At 37.8% G+C, this 21,399-nt stretch overlaps 1 pseudogene; it reads right to left on the bottom strand.

Moving 5' to 3' along the window:
* Nucleotides 1–19,771: 19,771 nt before the first annotated feature.
* Nucleotides 19,772–19,909, bottom strand: LOC131479936 (U2 spliceosomal RNA; annotated as a pseudogene).
* Between the last annotated feature and the right edge of the window lie 1,490 nt (nt 19,910–21,399).

The following is a 21,399-nucleotide window of genomic DNA, read 5'->3' as shown; positions in this document are numbered from 1 at the left end:
ACAACAGCTAGAATTTATAGTAAGAGATGAAGGAAGCACACAGTTACCGCAAGCAATAAAATGTGTAGCTGCAGCACAGAGATAATGTACAGAATAATATAGTTTGGAAGTATATCTCTTTAATTTCTGAGAGGGTCACACGAAACAGTATGCTTTAGAATAGGGCAATGACATGAGATGTGTAGAGTTCAAGAAAAATATATATATTATGTAAGTACTTAATATATATGCATATATGTATATATTTCAGTTGGATTATAGGGCACGTTTTTGAGAGCAGAGCGCTGAGTTTAAGCTTTCTGAAATGTTTCATTACTAAATAAAATAAGAAAAATTTATTTTCAAGGATAATCACCCTAAACTCAGTTGAACACGTGTTTACTTTTAGAGTCACATGTAATACTTCCAATTTGTGTTTTTTCTGCTCATTAATGTTCTATGTAGCATATATTTTAAATTTAGCTCCAAATATTCAAAATAGAAATAACAATGAGTGCTAAAATTGTCATTTTACTTGGAAAAATTATATCAATGTAGCACATTTCTTGGAGTTCCTATCAGTGGACAATGAGTTGGAAACTAGGTGTATTCATTAGAAATGAAAGCACATAACGGTAACTTACTATAATTATAATAATTTATTTAACATTATATAAACAAATATTTTGGTGTTCACACTTGTATCAGGGAGATTCTTTTACTTTGGTACTCTCTGTTGAGATATTCAGTTATGCGAACAACAAATATTGAAGCACTTAAAAACAATTAGTAGAAATAAAACTACATTAAGATGCGTTGCATAATTATGCCAAATAAGATGCAAATAAGATAGATTCACTTACCAATGAAAGAGATAAGTATATGTAAATAGTCTGAAACATAGCTTTCACAATTTTTCACTAAATTACATGCTCCTCACAGATTAAGAGCCACAAAGTCATTCCCATTATGAAGTCTAAAAATGACTCAGCTTGCGTTTGCTTTCTTCTGCATTGCTTGCATAGTCAAGCCAAAGCATGTTCTTTGTTTCACAATTTATTTTCATCAGGCTCCTAATCATACTCCTGAAATATAAATTCTAAACTCCCATTTTTTCTGTTTGAAACAACATGCCTAACGCAGAGTTTGATAGGGGAATCCTTTGAAAAGTTCCAAGATTATTGTAGTAGAATGTATCTGGATTTCATTTATTTCTATTAAAGTATTTTCTGGGATATAACAACCTTTAAAACTGATTTAACTAATTTTCATTATTATTTTGGACTTGGTAACTAGATATTTACTGTTATTAAACATTGTAAATCAATACTGATTTTTAAGTTGTAAATTTCTAAATTTTAATATTTTTCTTCTTAATTCTCATGCAAATACCTCTGGTGTGCTATGCTTTCCTAATTAGTTCAAGTTCTTTCCCTAAGGAGCTTAAATTATTTTATGTGAAGTCAATGAAAATTTGATTCTATTTTTATCTTTACTGTCCTCTGACTTCTATAGCCCTTACACAGAGTGACATATATTGCTATTCTGTAAATTTTGTCCTGTGGAAAATTCTGAAATTACAGAAAAGTAGATGTTAATGTATGAAAAGGACATATACCATCCACTCAACTTAAGAATTATCAATGCAAATTTAATGGCATTCCACATCAGTTTAAGTGTGCTATAAAAAATGTGCTTTTAAACCATTGTAATTCATTTCTGGCAATTTAAGCATCATTATTTTAGATTCTTTGTCAGATTCAATTTATATAACTACTACTTGAAAGATGGAAGAGTTCTGGTTTCCAACATGGATAGGTGAAACTCATCAGTCAAGTCACTCACCATTTAACAATTCATAAAATATCTGCACATCCTGTTTATTCATGAACATATTATAATACATACAGTCAGAATTATGAGACTGATGAAAACCCGTGTGGCTCATAAATTCAGTGGAAATTTTATTGAGGATTTAATGCCCTGTAAATAAAAATAAAGATTAAGAATCCAAAGATGTTAACCCATGAGTTAGAAGTCATAATATTTCTCAGAATTTAAGAAAGGCTTAGAAGTTTCAATGAGGAGACAGTATTCATAGTTCACCTGAGTTGGAAAAAAAAATCTAGAACATGGACAAAATATTTTTTTATTTTCACTACAAAGTCAGATATACTGAGAGGAGGAGAGACAGAGAGGAAGTGGAGAAGCCGGGATTAGAACCAGCGGCCATATGGGATCAAGGCGAGGACCTTAGCCACCAGGCCACGCTGCCAAGCCCTGGACAAAATATTTTAAATGCAAAGCTTCAAATGATAGCCTGAAAAGCTAAATGATAAATAGTGGAGAAACACTGAATAAGAGAAAATTCATATCTTGGTTCTGTAACTGTTTTATAACAACTGAAGTTGAATACAGTGGAGATAACCATAAAGGTAGCAGAGAATACCCACCGCATGCATCTCCATCAGTAACATAAACAAGTGTCTGCTGACCATCTCCACAGCAAACTCTGAGACAACAACAAGTGGCATTTGTTCTTACAATCCATACAAAATAGTCTTTTTTAAAATGCAATCAAGCACCTGGTGTGGTAGCCTAGTAACTGAAGTCCTCGCCTTGCGTGCGCCAGGATCCCATGTGGGTGGTAGTTCATTTCCTGGCTGTTCCACTTCCTTTCCAGCTTCCTGGTTGTGGCCTGGGAATCAGTATAGGATGACACAAAGCCTTGGGACACTATACCCTCATGGGAGACATGGCAAAAGCTACTGGCTTCTGTCTTTGGTTCTGCTCAGCTCCAGTCATTGCAGCCGCTTAGTGAATGAACCAGATCTTTCTCTTTATATCTCCTTCGCTCTGTAAATCTGACTTCCCAATAAAATAAATAAATCTTTTTTAAAAATAAATATTATATATATATATATATATATATATATATATGCAATCAAGCTTAAAATGTAAGTTTCCAGTTATGTTGACCTTAATATTTTACTAACCTAGTTGTTGCCTGGATGAAGTACTCAAATGCTCCTGTGGATGAGGAGTGTCTAACTCTATTTCTAGTATTAAATGTTGAATCAAGAAAGGAGCCACTAGGGCACACTGCCAGGAACTATGGCATGGTGGGTTAAGCCACCACACGCAGAGCTGGCATCCCATACAGGCATTGGTTCAAATGTGCTCCACTGCTGATCAAGATCCTTTCCAATTTTCCTGGGAAAGTAGTGAGGGATGGCATGAGTGCTTAGTTCCCTGAAGCATCCTGAACAAGCTGGAAGACGTCCCCGCCTACAGGCTTTAGCCTTCATCATTGTGGTTACTTGGAAGATGAATCAGGTATGGAAGAAGACTGTCTCTTCCACGTCCTTCTCCTGCGGTAATGCTGCCTTTCAAATATTGCTTTTTAATTAAAAATGCTTACATGTAAAAGGAAGCTACCATGAACATATACCACATGAAATGAGAACATAACTGACCTAAAGAAATAGATAAATCCATATACAGCATACACATAATGACATCTCCTAAGTGCATTTTGGTAGATAAATACAAATGAAACAAGCTTGAGAATGTTTCAAAACATATTTGTTGGATCAACATGCCGAAAGATATAACAGAAAACATAAAGTAATCATTACATCCAAAGAACAGCAGGCACTGATAAGTTCAGCTTAGGTTATGGGTCCTGGGCCACGAAAAGGATCATCACACCTGGCCATGTTTTTTCAGTAAAACATAGAGGAACAGAATCTTCCACAGGAGAAGGGAAGGACAGATCCATAGCCAGAATGGAGTCCATGGCCATACCTGGAACCACAGCCATGGCCGAAGTTACTGCAACCACCAAAGCCATGGCCACAGCCATTAAACACTCGCTGGCCATACCCAGAGCCACAGCCATGGCTGAAGCTACTGAGACCACCATGGCCACAGCCAAAGCCGCCATAGACTCTGTGGCCATACCTGGAGCCACAGTACTGGCTCTGGCCACTGAATCCGCCATAGCCATGGCCGAAGCCACCACAGTGGTTGCTGTAGAAGTGGCTCATCGTATTGGAGGTGAGGATTGGGTGTGAGGATGAAGCTGTTTCCTGAGAATGGCTATTGCCACCTCCAACCGGACTTACGTTCTCTCAGTGAAGGTGCCATCAACCACAACAAAGAACTGCTACTGTCTTTCAAGTGCCATCTTTGGAGAAAAAAAGGTACTATTAAGGCATTCTTATTAGAAATAGATTCAAATATGTGGAAAGCATTGTTCCTCTGAATTCAATTTCATTTTGAAACCTCAGAGCCAGGCTTGATATTGTACAGCCATTTTCATGTCTTCAAATTTATGTTTTCACAGATTTCTACATCTGTATTTTTGGATTTAGGATATCTACTTTTGGCACCACCCCAATGTTCTTTCCTTACTGCTATCATTTATTTTTGCTATTCAAATATTGGTATGATTTTCATGAAAGATAGTTCCATCTAGAATTCATGAACAATCCAATTAACATAAATATTAAATAACCTAAAATAAATGAATCTGATTTGAATTTATAAAATAACTATGAGCTTACAGGCAAGTATTTTTATTTTTGCATTGTTTACACCTTTCTATGTACTACAATGACATTCAAGTCTTATAATAATTTAATTCTACAGTGTAAAGATTTTTCCCATCACTATTTATATGATGAACTCACTATCCTCAAGAGAAGCCTCTTGTGTGCTGTAATCTAGTATTTTACTTTGTCAAGCAATATTTTTTCAGTGCTTCTCCCTCCGCAGTGACCACCTTCTGTTTTTGCTGGAGCTTGCTTCAGACATTGTATTCCACATTCATCTTCCAGCACATCACTGTTTTTATAAGTTGAGCTGACCTCTGGCTAAAGTTTATCAATAGATATGTACTTTATTTTCTAGCTTACTTTGGAGCATATTTACATGCATTTTGAGAGACAAAACCTTACCACTAGATTCTGTGGCAGGCATGTGTTTGATGCCTTCAAAGATAGTCAATGTTTAACTTTTTTTGAAGAGATACTCCATCTGGTTGTTATGTGTTATAGTTGGAAGTTGCTTGGCTTTATTGTACCAGAGGTAAGACGTTACTTCCAAAGCCTGTTGGCTGTTCATGTCTTCCACAGTGTTGACTATAGAACTTGGCAGGAGTGTGGTTGAGCCTGCTTCTTCTACCCTTCGATGACATACTTGAAGTCACTGTTGGATTAAAGGATCCAGATATGTTGTCTTTCATGTGCCTCTGGGTATGTTTTTTATCCTTGTATGGGAGTTAGCAATGGATGTGGCCCAGTCCTGCAACAAGTGCTCCAGGGCTGACATATGTGATGTTCCCTGAGGTTGGGATCAGATGCAGTAGTCCAGTTGGAAAAAAAAATCCCTAAGAATCCCTACCAGGCTTGTCCTTAGACCCCATTCTCATGCTGGCTGCTGGGTGTAGCTTTCTGGTCTGGCCCACCTTTGTTCCAGCTCTGATTCCATCTGTGTTGGTGGGTGTTGACACCTGTGACCACACCTAACTTGACACATACCAGTGAGTGCTGTGCCTAGTCAGTAGGACCCATGAGATTTCCTACCAGACCTGCTTGCAGAACCAGCTGTTGTGTGCACTGGCAGAACTGTGGCATAACGATAGCCCAGCTTATGCTCAAGCAAAGCGCTTGTAGGCTGGCAGGCTCTGGAGCTTGGCCTGAGGCCAGTTCTAGTCCTCACATGTGCAGGCAGGCACAACTGTCTGGTCCAGGAAGACCCTTCAAGTCCCCTCAACAATTCTGACCCTTTGAATAGGTTCTTGCATGTGTTGACAGGTGTCATGGTCTGATTTGGGGAGGCCCTCTGGTCCCTATATTGTACCCATTCCCCTCTTAACTCTCTTGCTTGTTTGTACAGTTGTTTTGTCTGTGGAAGCCATTCGCAAGCATTCTACATGTCTCGATATCCACCCCCACTGACCCCTTTGCTGGCCTGTCCCTGATCAGGTGCACAAGGGCACACATTCAACTTGTCCCCTCCTCTTAGTGCAGGGTTTGCAGTGGTCAAGGCAGAAATCTCATCCATGTGGCATGGCCAATAGTTATTTATTTATAAAATTATGGAAACAGAGAGTTAAGAACTTCCTTTAATCAGATCTTCATCTGAATATCTTCTTATGTGAAAGGGATGGTGGGAGGCACTTGGGTAAGTGGATGACACATGATAAATATGTGAATTAGCTCTTTAGCCTTGAAAATCAAGTGTCGCAAATTCAAAGTGTTCACAGATGGGAGCCTCTTCATATTTCACAAATGTGTGTGCAATAAATGGTGCATAAGAATGCATATGTACAGGGACAGCTTTGGATGAATAGCTTAAAGCAGTTTAGAAGAATGAATCCTGAGGATCATCATTCACTACAAGAGTGATTTACAAGAATTAGCTAAGTAGCTCAATGTTTTGCCTAAGAATTCTGAAAAATCTACAAGGATGTACAGTTTTTAAGTGTGCGAGAAATGGAAGCTCCACGAGGGAACAAGGATTCGAGTTTCTGATGAGAGAATGCAGGCTAGCTATGACCCCAGCAAAAGAAATCCTGCAGATAGAGCACAGAGCTTAAATAAGTAATAACTGATGAGTAGGAAGCACACAATCGCATGGCCAGGAAGGGTCATGCCTTGTGGTATGCTCTGGTTTAGACGATGATGTTAGAAAAGTGTGGTTTTGGGGCCAGCAATGCTGCATGATGGGTAAAACCTCTGCCTATAATGTCAGCATAACATATGGATGAATCTTTGAGTCCACACTGCTCCACTTCCAATTTGATCCCCATGCAAATGGCCTGTAAAGGGCCATGAAAATGCTTGGACTCCCAGCACCCAGGAAGATGACACTGGCTCCTGACTTCAGCCTGGCCCACCACAGGCCATTCTGGCCATCTGGGTGTGAATCATCGGTGAATAGAAGATTTCTCCCTCCCTGTTTCTCCCTCTATAAAAACTAAACATTTTAGAAGTACATTGTTGGGTATATATATATATGTATTTTCTGTGTTGTATGGATTGTAAGCCAAGGTTTTCAGAGAATAAGCATGAATTAGAAGGCATCTAAAATTACATATTACAGCATTAAACATAAAACGTGGATTGACAAAAAATAACATAAGGTAGGTTATTCAAATAAGATTTGGGCTAATTTTTTAAAGCCACAAATACAGTTCTCAACTTCTAGGTAGTATTCTCTTGTGTAAATGATGTATGTGATATATCTTAGTTAAATTCATTTTATAAGCAAAACAGTCATATGTCCTGAATTTCTCACTATAGTATATAAATATAAATAACTATAGTGAAATATATTTCATTGAATATCTGATTAGTCAATACTTAGTTGCAAGCTAAGTATACATGGAAATCATTCAAAGTGAGGACACTAATGATTATTGATTTAATCTACCTTATTGAAGTTAATGAAAATAAATTTTGGTGACCAGACCAGATTTTGAAAGTTTCCTTCCTTTGTACTGTTTGTATTATACTCTTTGCACTTTTTGTATCTTGGTAACTACAATTGATAATAATAAAAAATCTGCTAAAATATAATTACATAAACATATTTAACATTCTATCTACTTGATATAGTCATTCGCCAACCAAAGATACAATGAAATTTTGAAACCAAGCTCTGATTATTATTTTTCCACACAAATATCTTCTTGATTTAACAAAAAAAGAAAAATACACTGAAGTCTTCAGGCTTAACATTGCATTCTGTGTTTCTTTTTTCTTTTTCGTCGCTTCAATACTCATGTCAAATGATATTCTGCAAAGATAGCTTCTCAATTCCTATTCTTTCTGTTTCAGACATCATATATGACATGGGATCTGAGTTGAAAAACCAATGTTAATTGATAAGATTACAGCAGAATTTTATGTATATTTCACCTATTTCTCATAAACGTATCTTTTTCTGTTTTTCTAGTCTACAACAATATTTAAATTGACTGCATGAGACAGCATTGTGGTATAACAGACAAAACCACTGTCTTCAGGTTTGGCATTCCATATTGATGCCAATTTATGTGCCAGCTACTCTACTTCTGATTCAACTCCATGCTATTGGCTTGAAAACACATAGAAATGTGACCCAAGTGGTTAAGCCCCTGCTGTTTTTGTGGAAGACCTGGATGAAACCCTTGGTTCCAGGCTTTGACGTAGCGCACCCTGGCCAATTGAAGCCCACAAAGAGTGAAGTAGCAGATGGAATTTCTCTCTCTATCTCTTCCTCTATAATTCTACTTTTCAACTAAAATAAATAAATCTCTTTAAAAGTGAATATAACATAAAATAAAAATTACACTATTATAGAATTCACAAATTATATTTACTATACTCAGGTGTGTAAGTACTGTCCTGGATAATTACTACATGACTAATCAGTGAAGGGTTGTGATGAGTAAAATAATGTACTTTTTAAAAACAATTTTTATAATACCCTCCTCTTAAAATGTATGTGTGAAGTATTAGTTAATATAATTCCATGTTAACTTGAGTGTAGCTTTCCCCCTTAGAGGAGGTAATGTTAGCTGACAGGTTGGAACTAAGCTAGGAGTGTGTATCATTAAGATATTGTTCACCTCCTAACCATCCTCACAGTAATCTGTAAGCAGTAGATATGAGAGAGGGATTAAAGGCCAACCAATCAGCAATAAGCACTAAACTAAGAAAATGGATCCAAGAAGGGACTCTTTGAGATCAATAATTGCTGTCAACCAGCTAATAGAGGGACAAGACTCCATCTTAAATGCAATGTGCTGCTTTTCAAAGAGAGAGCCCAACACTGCTTTAATTCCATCCTGATTTCAGAGACTACTGTCTCCTGTTTCCTCCCGGGAGAATAGGGCAAGCAAGCAGGGTGACCTTGGGACATGTCATCCACTCAGAGACTAAGACACTCTTGAGGCTTTTGGGTAAAGGAATAAGAGATTTAAGATTGTGAGTGAGTCAGCATTGAAAGGCGCCATAGTGTAGTCCCAAAGACCACTGAACCGTGTGTGACAAGGGTCCAAGTTTCTAGTTTAGCTGTATTAGATGTATCACCCAAAGCTGGCACACACGCTTTGTTCACATTACAAGAAGTACAGGGCCCGGCGTGGTGCCCTAGTGGCTAAAGTCCTCACCTTGAATACGCCAGGATCCCATATGGGCACCGGTTCTAATCCCAGCAGCCCCGCTTCCTATCCAGCTCCCTGCTTATGGCCTGGGAAAGCAGTCGAAGGCAGCCCAAAGCTTTGGGATCCTGCACCCATGTGAGAGACCCAGAAGAAACTCCTGGCTTCAGATTGGCTCAGCTCTGACCATTGCGGTCACTTGGGGAGTGAATCATAGGACAGAAGATCTTTCTCTCTCCTCATCCTCCTCTCTCTGTATATCTGACTTTGCAATAAAATTCATCTTAAAAGAAGGTTGTATAGTCAGAATTCACTGGAAGCTGATGAAGAGCCTTATAACTTACCTCAGTGTTATGCTGATAGCTATTCGCTGTGTAGATAGAAGATTAAGCATCCAGAGAGGCTAAAACATACTACCAGTCACTAAGGAGTCTTGATCCTTGAGGAAAGGTTCAAGAGAAAAGACTTGTAACAAAATGTTTCATGTCATTACTACATAAATAGGCATCTGTTGAGAGCCTCCCAAGGGAAGACCAAGCAAACAGGCATGGACAACCCATCCAAGCAAAGCACATAGAATAATGTTGCTTAAAATGCAACCATGGCTCACAGGTATATTTCTTGTTATACTGAACTCAAAGGAAATGTTCTATTCAACTATTATAATGAAGTGCTTAAACATTTGTAAGAATGAGGGGTGTCTAATTTCTAGAATAGAATCTCAGATCAAAAAGAAATCCCAGCTGAGTGCACACTGCATGAAATACAGGTATCACTGACTACAAATATGCAACATTAGTTTCAAGGAAATAGATAATTCCGCAGGGGGCATTCACCTAATTCAAGCTTATTACTCAGATTTGACAAGTACCGTTAATAAAAGTGCATTTAGGTGAACAAATACAAATGACACAGGTTTGAAATAAAATATTTATTGGATTAACGTGTCTTGAAATAAAAGAGAAATGTTAAAGAATCTTGATGTTCACAGCTTAGCAAGGATGAAGATGCCTTAAGTCATGACCGGTTCTGAGTGAAGAAAACGGATCATTGCAGATGCCCAAATTTTAGTAAAAGTGAGAGAACTATCTTCTTTGGGACAAAGGAAAAGCTTGTCTATAGATACATCACCAAAATCACCATAATCACCATTGATTACTTGACCATTGCTGGAACCACAGCCCAATCCGTTGAAACCACTTGCAGGTGCAGGAAGAGCGTGTGGTGCCACTGTGCCAGACCCAACTTTGTCAAATTCTCAGGAGCTGTGTGCTTAGATGACACAGAAGTCATTCCCAAGGAAGTCATAGATAAAATACAAGCCTTTCCTGTACCAGTGACCATAACACGGTTACAAGAGTTTGTAACGGTTGTTAGGATATTAGCATTTATTCTGTATCTGACACAAATCTGAAAATTGTGTACCCTTGGGTAGAGAAAGATATCAAGTGTGTATGGAGTAAATAAGAGAAATTGGCACTCAAAGCAGTGAAACAGAACATATAAGCTCCCCAAGCCTTCAACAGGCTTCATCCAACCCAGTAAATGTTGTACTGACTTTTCATAGGAATATCATCCACTGCGAGCCAGTGGCCACCAGAAATATGATGTGGGGGCAGGTGTCATTTAGAGGTGACAAAGTATCACATTTTTACCCCAGTCTGAGAGATATAGGTAGGCTCTCACATATGCAGACTCTGTTAGAGTACTGTTCTGTCACTCTAGACAGGCAGCTTACCTAGCAGACTGCTTTGCATTCTTGGGATCGTTATGCTATATATTGAAGAGCACAGGTTATTGAGCGTGACTGGGGGACCCATTCTATGGACAAAGGAATGCAGAGTTGACCTAATTGCCTGGGCATTACTAGAAGATACACACCATACCACCCCTGAAGGGCTGGGATGATTAAAGAGCAAAATACTCTTTTGAAGCAAGGTCTCATGAAGAGAGCCTACTCGGATGCCCCAGTGCAATGGACCAAGAGATGATGGACTGTGTTGCAGTTACTAAATGAGCAGCCCAGGCTGCAGCGCTCCCCTGAGGAAGCTGCTTAATTATTCAACAATAACCTCCTATTGAAATCAGTTTTCAGGAGTAGTAATGTGGTATTATATGATTTCATGTGCCTTGAACCAGAGGACTGTGTCAAATGGCAGTTGCTATGGAAACCATGAAAAACCACGTTTACCTTGATATCACCATGGGGTGCAGGAATATTAAAAAAAAAAAAAAACTGAAAGTGACACTATGAGTAGCAGCCACCTGATGCCCGCCTTGTGGTTAAAGTGCATTATTTGCACAAGAAAGGACAAACTCCTTTATTCAAAATCCATTTGTCTTAGTTTTATGGCTAAAAATAGCTTCTCCAGTACTTTCACATGTAGAAATATGTCTGACGAAAAATACGTCATACCTAGTCAGGTATAAGATACCAAGATGACACCTTTTCCCATCAGTAATGTTATCTCCGGAAAAATCCTTTGTTTTTGTTTTGCCCAATGCTTAGGATTTGCCATTGTTGGTGCAACCAACTTTAGTCTTATCACCCTTAGCAAGATGGTGGTAAAACACACTGGAGAACTGGGCATTTACTTTGAGATGGTAACCAAGCATTTGGTGTGTTGGCTGTGCAATGAGTTGCCTGTCACCGCTGTAACCACCACATTGGTAGTTCATTGCAGCCATTTTGAGTTGTTTTTTTTTTTCTTTTGACTCTTTTTTGGTAAAATACCTGGACCCACATGAACACACCACGTGTGGAGTGTACCAAATTCATCCATGATTGCGATATTCTGTATGGGACAGGCTGTGATGGCTGTATACGGAGATAAATTTTGGTATTTTGTGCTCATTTCAAGTTTGTTTCTGTGGCTTATGTAATTGTTGTGTCATTTGGGTATAATATTCAACACTCACACTTCTTCCACAAGCGATCTTCCTAAAAGATAACAAAGGTATGGATCCTGAGACAAAGAATCCTGAAGAGATGGAGTGTTGCAGAAATGGCATCCATCAGGCCCCCATCACTGTCATTGCAAATAGCAGTCTTGGGTGCTGATGCATTTTCAACTAGCCTGGTACCCAAAATTCTAGTGTGTTTCGGTGAAGTAAGCTGGCCCAGAAAGCAGATACCTTCTCTGCTTTGCAACTTTGCCCTTCACTGATGTCAGTAAACCTACATGAGAGATTGCGGGCAGGATTGGGCAAAGATGTCTGGGCTCCAGTTCACCAGCCACTCAAAGCATGACAGATGTTCTTTTTGTATGCCTCCACTTGCCACTGTGAGCTTAGGAAACATGAGTCTACAGAAGGCTCCAAAGTTATCCTTCAGTTTGTTCAAAACTGGACATCATCTTTCTGTAGCTTACCTCTTGCATTATAGAAAACATCACTGAACATTAGTTACATTTTTAAAATACTTCAAAATTTTATTTATTTCTTCATGTAAAGGCAGATGGGGCAGATAGAGACATATTTTACATATGCTAGTTCCAAGGGGTTATAAAGAACAAGTCTGGTCCATGGTGAAGCCAGGAGCCAGAAGCCCCACACCAGTCCCACATAGTTTCAGGCCCCCAAGCACCATAGCACCACAAACCATAAATATCACGAAGGTTGGTAATTAATACTTAAAATGCAAAATTTTTAATTAGGGACTAAGAAACATCACAGGAAGTTGCATCATTTTCCAGAAAATATAACTAAATTTGAGTCGAATGATTAAATCCTCAGTTCAAGACTTGAATGTCCATAGTTCCAAAGACAAGGCTTCACTTTTTTTGAGGAACGATAGTACTAGGTCATGAAAATAAATATACATTCTGAATTTAAAAAAATAGATACACATTCTGCATTTTTAAAAAGTTGTAAAAAGTACTAGATCATAAAAATATATATACATTTTGAATTTCAAAACAATGGCCAATTTTGCTTCAGTAAAATGCAGGGATAGAAGTAGCCACAGCCCCCAAAGACATATCTGGAACCACAGTCAGGACCCAGGACATTGAAAACACCATGGCCATAGTCAAGGGCACTGTAGCTATTGCCATAGTAATAACTCATTGATCAGAGATGGAGGATTTGATGTTAGGTTTAAGATGAGCTTCATAACAATAAATGTTACAATCTTACAAAATACTTTTTTTAAAAAATTTTATTTATTTTTATTGCAAAGTCAGATATACAGAGATCTTCCTTGCAATGATTCACTCCCCAAGTGGCCGCAATGGCCAAAGCTGAACAGATCCAAAGCAAGGAGCCAGGAACTTCTTCTGGGTCTCTCACACGGGTACAGGGTCCCAAGGTTTTGGCTGCCCTCGACTGCATTTCCAGGCCACAAGCAGGAAGCTGGATGGGAAGTAGGGCCACCAGGATTAGAACCGGCTGCGCCCATATGGGATCCTGGCGCGTTCAAGGCGAGGACTTTAACCACTAGACCATGGTGCTGCGCCCTTACAAAAGACTTCAAACTCTCAGTATTAATGTTGCCAACTACAACAAAAATATGACATTTTCTTGGAAACTCAACCTTTAAATTACCAGTTTTCGAAACCAGTATTTTTCCTCCAGTAATAATATGTATGTGCATTTTTAATATCCAAATCTTATATTTAGTGTCCATATCTGCAACACTAAGGATTTTAGTTCATATCAAATTATTTCTATAAAGCTTTATATCACACTGAGTTTTCATAAAACACCATAATCTGTTCTCTATGAATCAGTATATTGGTACAAGGGTCATAGGAAAATTTAAATCCTAATTGCTATTCTAAATTTGAGGGACAATAATGCATTTATATCATAAAACATAACTGAATGTTTTTCTTTTTCTCATGAATTATATAAATTTGATATAATGTTTTAAGCACGTTCATGTCTGTAGTATCAAATTCCATAACTATATAACTCAAACCCCAAATTCATGCATCTTTTTCAAATCAACCTTGCATAAAATTTTCCCTCTACCTGGATGAATGCACTTAGATTATTTCATAAAACTTCCAATGCATTTCACTCTCATGGTTCTTCTCCACTCATTTCAGTCATGCTGAAACCATTCCTTGATCTTTTCTTTGGAGCTTCTGAAACTCCTTAGCGTTCTAACCTGCTGATGACCTGTAACGCCCCTGTTCAGAACTCACTGGAGTCCATCACCTGGACAAACCTGTTTTCCATCTTACAAACTGTTAATTGAGTACATTATAAATACAGCCACTTGAAAGATTCCATCTTTACATCCTTAAGGCCCAATAAAACACTTTGTAAAAACACACAAAATGAATGCCTGTTAATGTCCATATAATTTCCATTTTCCTCTTCATATAATCATTATTAATGTTTATATAAATTTTCCATTCTCCACTTCTATTTAAACACCAATTTAAATACTTAGTGTTACTGCCAAGAAGAAAAAATGAAATACTGCAAATTTCCGATTGTGACAGTTATGAAAGAAAACCATGTTCAATCAACAACTAAGAATGGTTTCATAACAGTTTAAAAGGTGGGGCTGATCTCACTCCATCTCTTTGTAAATATGCTTTTCAATTAAAAATAAATAAATCTTGGAAATGAAATAAAATGATAATAAAAAATACAATACTGTCCTTAATAAATTCCAGGAGGTCACATGGACTCCAAGATAAAAATGTGCTTAATAGTGAATATTAAATTATATTGGCTAACCTCCAACATACTCTTTGGAAATTGTAAAAAGAAGTAATACTCCATGTGGCTCAAAATCACACAAAAACATCAATCTTAAAAGCACTGCTCACTTTCCTTAGTAGCCAAACTAATGATAAATACTCTTAGTCGGAGCTCAAATCTCTGTTCATCTCAGTTCCAAACTTGCTCCACTTCTGTCTCCCGCACCAGCACTCCTGCTCAGGTGACTTGAAAGCACAAGTTCATCTACTCATTTTGTATTCCTTTTTAATTATTTTTCTTTTTTGCGTTATGGGCAGACATAACGTTTTCAAAAAAAAAAAGTATTTCTTTACACTTCTTTCCTTTCATTTATATCTCCAAGTGAGAATTCGGAATGGGGAATGGGTTCCCAAGCACGTGCGTGCCAGGATTCCTGCCTTTCATCTTCACTGCCTTGCAGTGCCTTTCACATAAACCCAGTTTATTTCTGTCTCCTTTTAATCCTTTAAATTTATAACAATTGGAAGTGAAAAAAAAGATTTTAATTATTCTTTGAAGGAGCTTATATGCTATATTTACTTTCATAATACAAAGCAAATTCCTTAAAATTTAATTTCATTCTTATTCCAGAAGTAAAATATTTTTCTTTCAAAAAATGATGGATGTTATTTTATGATTTTGATTTTACATTGTTCAAATCACTGAAATTCAGTATTTTTTTAAAAAAAGATTTACTTATTTATTTAGAGAAAGTCATATATACAGACAGAAAGAGAGACAAAAAGGAAGATCTTCCACCTGTAGATTCACTCCCCAAGTAGCAGCAATGGCTGCTGCTGAGCCGATCAGAAGCCAAGAGTTAGGAGCCTCTTCCTGTGTCTCCCACGTGGATGCAGAGTCCCAAGGCTTTTGGCCATCCTTGACCGCTTTCCCAGGCCACAAGCAGGGAGTTGGGTGGGAAGCAGGGCTGCCAGGATTAGATTTGGCGCCCATATAGGATCCTGGCTGATGCAGGGTGAGGACTTCAGCCCCTAAGCTAACTTGCTGGGTCCAAAGTTAAGTATTCTTTTCACAAGATATAATTCTCTCCATATATATAGATCTAGCCTGTGTTAATTTTATTTCCAGAAAATAAAACATCTGCTTTGCCCTGAACTTTTAATCATTAAAAAAATGCAAATCTATGTAAAAGCAAAAGGACAATCTAGTACATACAGCATTTATTGTAAGCATCTTTAACTGTTGATAAATTGTGCTTTGTGCTTCTGTGTCATTTTGAGGCAAATCATTTACAATTATCACTATATCTAAACATTCATATGATTTCAAAGAACTAAAATCCTAAAAATAGTAAGTAGTTTTACTTGGCTTTTGTTCGTGTATTTCTTTTCAAGTATTAATACACTCATTGATAATTTTATTTTATGGAACAGTAAATACTTACCACAAGCAAAATGGAAACATACCAGCTCTGTATAGAACCTTCAAACATTATCTCCCAAGTAAGTGTTGAACGCGCTGTCATCAACAATGAACAACAGGGCCCAGCGCAGCCACCTAGCAGCTGAAGTCCATCCCATATGGGCTCCAGGGCTAATTTCCGGCAGCTCCACTTCCCATCCAGCTCCCTGCCTGAGGCCTAGGAAAGCAGTCGGTCGAGGGCGGCCCTAAGCTTTGGGACCCTGCACCCACATGGGAGACCCGGAAGAAGTTCCTGGCTCCTGGCTCCTGGCTTCCGATCAGCACAGCTTGCGGAAACTTGGGGAGGAGTGAATCATCAGACGAAAGGTCTTCCTCTCTGTCTCTCCTCTCTGTATATCTGACCTTACAATAAAAGTAAATAAATATTAAAAAAGAAGGAAGAATAAAGATGTAGCATTATGATGCCATGGGTAAAGCCACCACTGGTGATACCTGGATCACATATAGGTTTGGATTCCTGTCAACCCTGCTGCTCCACTTCCAATTCTGGCTCCTGAATTCAGCCTGCTCCAGTTCTGGTTTTACAACCATCTAGAGAGTGAACCACTGGATGAATGGTCTCTCTCTGGATGAGCTTCTCTTTAATGCTGTCCTTCAGAAAATAAATAAATAAAACAGATATGGAATAAAAATAAATACATCTTTAAAATTGGACATAATTCTTGAATGTGGTATTACAGGAATAAACAAAGAAAGGTGAAGATTTATGTAATGTATGTAGTTTAGAAATTCTATCAAAAAGTGTATCACATAAAATGAGAAGACAAAGAAGGAAATAGCAAATATTACACTTGAGTTAAGAATTCAGAAATAAAGCATACATAAAAATCTAAATGGGAATAAAATATACTCAATATTAATTTGTAATGAAACACATAAATAAAAATAATTATAATAGACATTACTTTTTAAATTATTAAGATATTATGGAAAAGACATTAAAGTATGTACGCCCTTTACCTCTTTTGCAACTAGAAACAGATAAGCAAGTTCAACCAACTTCTGACATTGTTTTGATAACAAGGCAATGTGACACAAGAGTACAAATTGTGTGCTTAGCAATATAAATTACTAAGCAACACATTGTAAACACTTAGATCCTGCAAAGCTTATTAGACAATAATGGTGTTATACACAATAATGGTGTGTATAAATAAAGTATTCACTGCAAAGCACACAATTCACTGCTTCAACTCATTGAAAATCAGACTAAATGCTATGTGAAGTGTAATTTTGTGGGCACAACTAAGATAACACAGAGTTAGGCACAGGAATATCTAAAATTGTCCAACCCAGTGTTATAAGAAAGAATGAAAAAAAAACCAGATTAGATCAAATATAGAAATTTTACACTAAGACAACATTAGAGCTCATGTAAATATTGAAGTACTATCAAAGCAAGATGTATTAAATGGAAGAAACAGATGTCATTACTTATTGTAAAAAGTATCAAATAGGAACTAAAATAAAACAGTGTTTAGATTTTTTTGAGTAAAGTTTATTATAGGATCTAGCAAGTTTTATTACAAAAGAGATTAAAGGAAGAAAAGCTTGTCCATGGCACAGAAGCAATGAAAACATCCACTCTGATTGATGATAGCCGTGGTGGACCCACAAGTATGTCAAAATCACAGAGAAGGAGTCGGAAATATTTCAAATCAATCAAATAAATCTACATATTTGTATGCAGTGGAAAAGGTGTCTTTAGTAAAATCCAAAGGATCCATAACCTCCATAGTACGATGGGCGGAAGTAGCCATAGCCATAACCTCCAAAGCCGCCAAGGCCATAATTGGAGCCATAGCCCTGGCTGCCAAAACCACCAAGGCCATAGCCAAGGCCACCATAGTAATTGCCGTAGTAGTAACTCATCGTGACAGAGTTTGAGGAACTGGTGTGAAGATGAAGTTGAGCTTCCCGAGAATGATGATCTCCGAAGGCCCCTAGACTTTATACCCTTTCTGCATGGGTGTTGCCAACCACAACAAAGAGCAGTCATTCTATTAGTAAATCCATCTTTGGTCAATATGGTACTATTGTCATACCTTTCTTATTAAAGAGAATTCCAAAGATGCATAAGGATATTTTTTCTGTGACTATTTAATCACAATTTCACAGAAATTTCTGTGCTACATAATCATCCTCCCAAATTAAAACTGATATTTACAAGTGCTTCTGTATTTAACATATGCATGTAAGACTATAATGAACACAGCAAGTCTCTGGGCACATATGTAACCTGACATTAAACAGTGTATTGTAGATCCTTCTGGGTCTCTGATTAGACTGGAGAGGGTTAGGGTGGTGGCGGGAGGTTAGTGAGATAAATATCTCGGCTTACCCTCTTGTGACAGCAGGGGGTAGGGAGTTAGAAGGGACAGCACACTGTTGTTTAATGTCAGATTACATTTGTGCCCAGAGACAGAGACGGTCATTTGATCTTGCCTTGGAGATCCCAATGGTGTTGCATGAGTGACTGTGGCTGATCTGAGAAATCAGCAGCTTCATTGCACCACATGGGAGAAATTCCTTCTCCGGTCTGTTGACTGTTCATGTCTACCTCGGTGTGGCCATAACCCTAAGGGCTTTCTGAAAAGACTGGCTTGCAGTCTTATTCAACCTCTGCTTTCCATCCTTTGAAGAGATCCTTGAAGCTCTCTGATGGCTTAGATGAGCTGGTTGTCCTCTTTTGTGTACAGCTGTGTCTGCTCTCCGTTCTTTCATGGGGGACAGCAGCTGAGGTGTCCAGTCTATAACATGTACGCTGGGATCAGAACACATGTCTGTGTGATTTTCCCTGAGTTCCAGGATGGAGGACAGGGTCTCATTGGGGAGACTTCTAAGAAACTTCACCTGTGAGGTACTCACAGCTGGATATATAATTATTAATCTATTGCATGCAAATATGTTTTTCTTACCTTCTTTTCTTTTCTTTTGGGGGGATCCTGACAAGCAAATAATTCATCCTAAGATCCTCTCTCAGATTTCTAGCAATTAAGTATTTACTTCCTGTACACTATCACAAACACCGTACAAAAATTGCAATGTACACAATCAAGTGGAATGTTTAAAATAAAATACATTGGCCTTAAATGATGGCTCAGTAGCTAAATCCTCGCCTTTCAAGTGCCATGATCAGATATGGGCACTAGTTCATGCCCGGCTGCTCCACCTCCCATCCAGCTCCCTGCTTGTGGCCAGGGAAAGCAGTGCAGGATGGCCCTAAGCCCTGGGACCCTGTGCCCACATGGGAGACCTGGAAGAAGCTGCTGGCTCCTGGCTTCAGATCAGCTCAACATCGGCCATTGCAGCCAATTTAGGAGTGAGCCAGTGGAGGGAAGATCTTTCTGTTTGTCTCTCCTCCTTTGTAAAATCTGCCTTTCCAATAAAAATAAATAAATCTTCAAAAACAATAGAAAATGTTACAATTTAACAGTTAAATGTTATTTAACAGAACACATCTAAATAACAAAAAAATTTAAATAAAAAATAAAAATTAAATTTCTAATTAATTAAACATCATAAACCAAATGTGCATTAACTAATTCAATGCCTAGAGAGGCATTATATGCTTACAGAAAAATTTAGAAAGCCTGAACTCTCCACTTGATCTTAGCCAAAAGGCCGAGAAGCGATGAAAGCCTGAACTCTTCAATGTGAGCTTTTTAAATAAGAAAAATAAATAGCAATTAGGCCTTAATTTAAGAAACTCAGGAAATCAATAGCAAAAAAGGAAAGAAAATCAGCATATGGTTCCTTTTAAAGACCAACATAAATGATCATTGTATAGACACTAATAACAAGAAAAAATTGCATAAAACAAAATACTTGGGATTAAAGAGAAGTCATTACTACAGCTCACACAAAAACGAAGACAAATAGGTGAAGATACCGAAAGCTCCAACCATTAATATGACCAACATGAATTAAATGGGCAAATTTGTTGAAAGACCCAAGTTGGGAAAACCCCTCTAAAAATGAAATATGTATCTGCAGTGATGGTTTTGCACTATGGAAATTGTTTATATGGCATACATTAAAAAAAAACCTTGAAACATCATTATTAGGTGACTTTTAGCAAAAGAAATAAGGAGTAACTGTCACCACGTAGACAATCTATTCTAGATGAGAAAATAGGAGAGAATGTTTTCCAGATAATTTTTTAATGTAGGTATTATTTAATATTGAAACCAAAACTACTGTGGAAAAATCACAATCCAACCCCATCCATAGGAAAAACAACCTCAGGGCAATATCAATCAAATAAATCTGTTAATATATTAAAAGAGTAATACATCATGGACAATTGTTATGTTTGTCTGAGGAACACACATGCGGTTCAGTATAAAACAACAATGAATACACCGTACTATATTAACAGATCAAAAAATAATTGTCTAAGAGATGAAAGGCAGTATTTCACATTTTTCAACCTGCATGAGTTTTAATTTTTAAATTTTCTTTTATTTTTTTAATTATTCCTACCATAATTAAATAAATTAATTTTTAAATTTTTTTAAATTATTCCTACCATATTAGAACAAAATTCCATTTTGTCATTAAAACTGAAGTAAATTCTACAGTTAGCATCTTTCCTTTATTTTAAAATATTCATTTGTTTTTATTGGAAAGTCAGATATACAGAGAGGAGGGGAGACAGAGAAGAAGATCTTCCAACCATTGATTCACTCCCCAAATGGCTGCAACTGCTGGAGCTGCTCCAATCCCAAGCCAGGAGGTCGACGCCTCTACCGGGTCTCCCACGCAGGTGCAGAGTCTCAAGGCTTTGGCCCATCCTTGATTGCTTTCCCAGGCCACAGGCAGGGAGCTGGATGGGAAGCGGGGCTGCAGGGATTAGCACTGATGCCCACATGGGATCTTGACATATGCAAGGTAAGGACTTTAACCACTAGGCCACCGTGCTGGGCCCCAGTTAGTGTCTTTCTAAATGCTAAAAGACTTTATGTGTTCGCTTATATCAGAAACAGGGCAAGAAAGTTGTAGCCGGCAGTGAGGCAGGACTCATGCTCAGGCACTCTAGTATGGGATCCAGCCTGTCCTACCAAAATCCCAATCGTAAGGTGCATGACCACACTGCCCTTGCTTAAAAACAGGCAAGACCTGGA

This window comes from Ochotona princeps, chromosome 3 (genome assembly GCF_030435755.1).
Source record: "Ochotona princeps isolate mOchPri1 chromosome 3, mOchPri1.hap1, whole genome shotgun sequence".
Lineage (NCBI taxonomy): Eukaryota > Metazoa > Chordata > Mammalia > Lagomorpha > Ochotonidae > Ochotona > Ochotona princeps.
The sequence above is the reverse complement of the archived record's forward strand: the minus strand, read 5'-3'. Positions and strand labels throughout refer to the sequence as shown.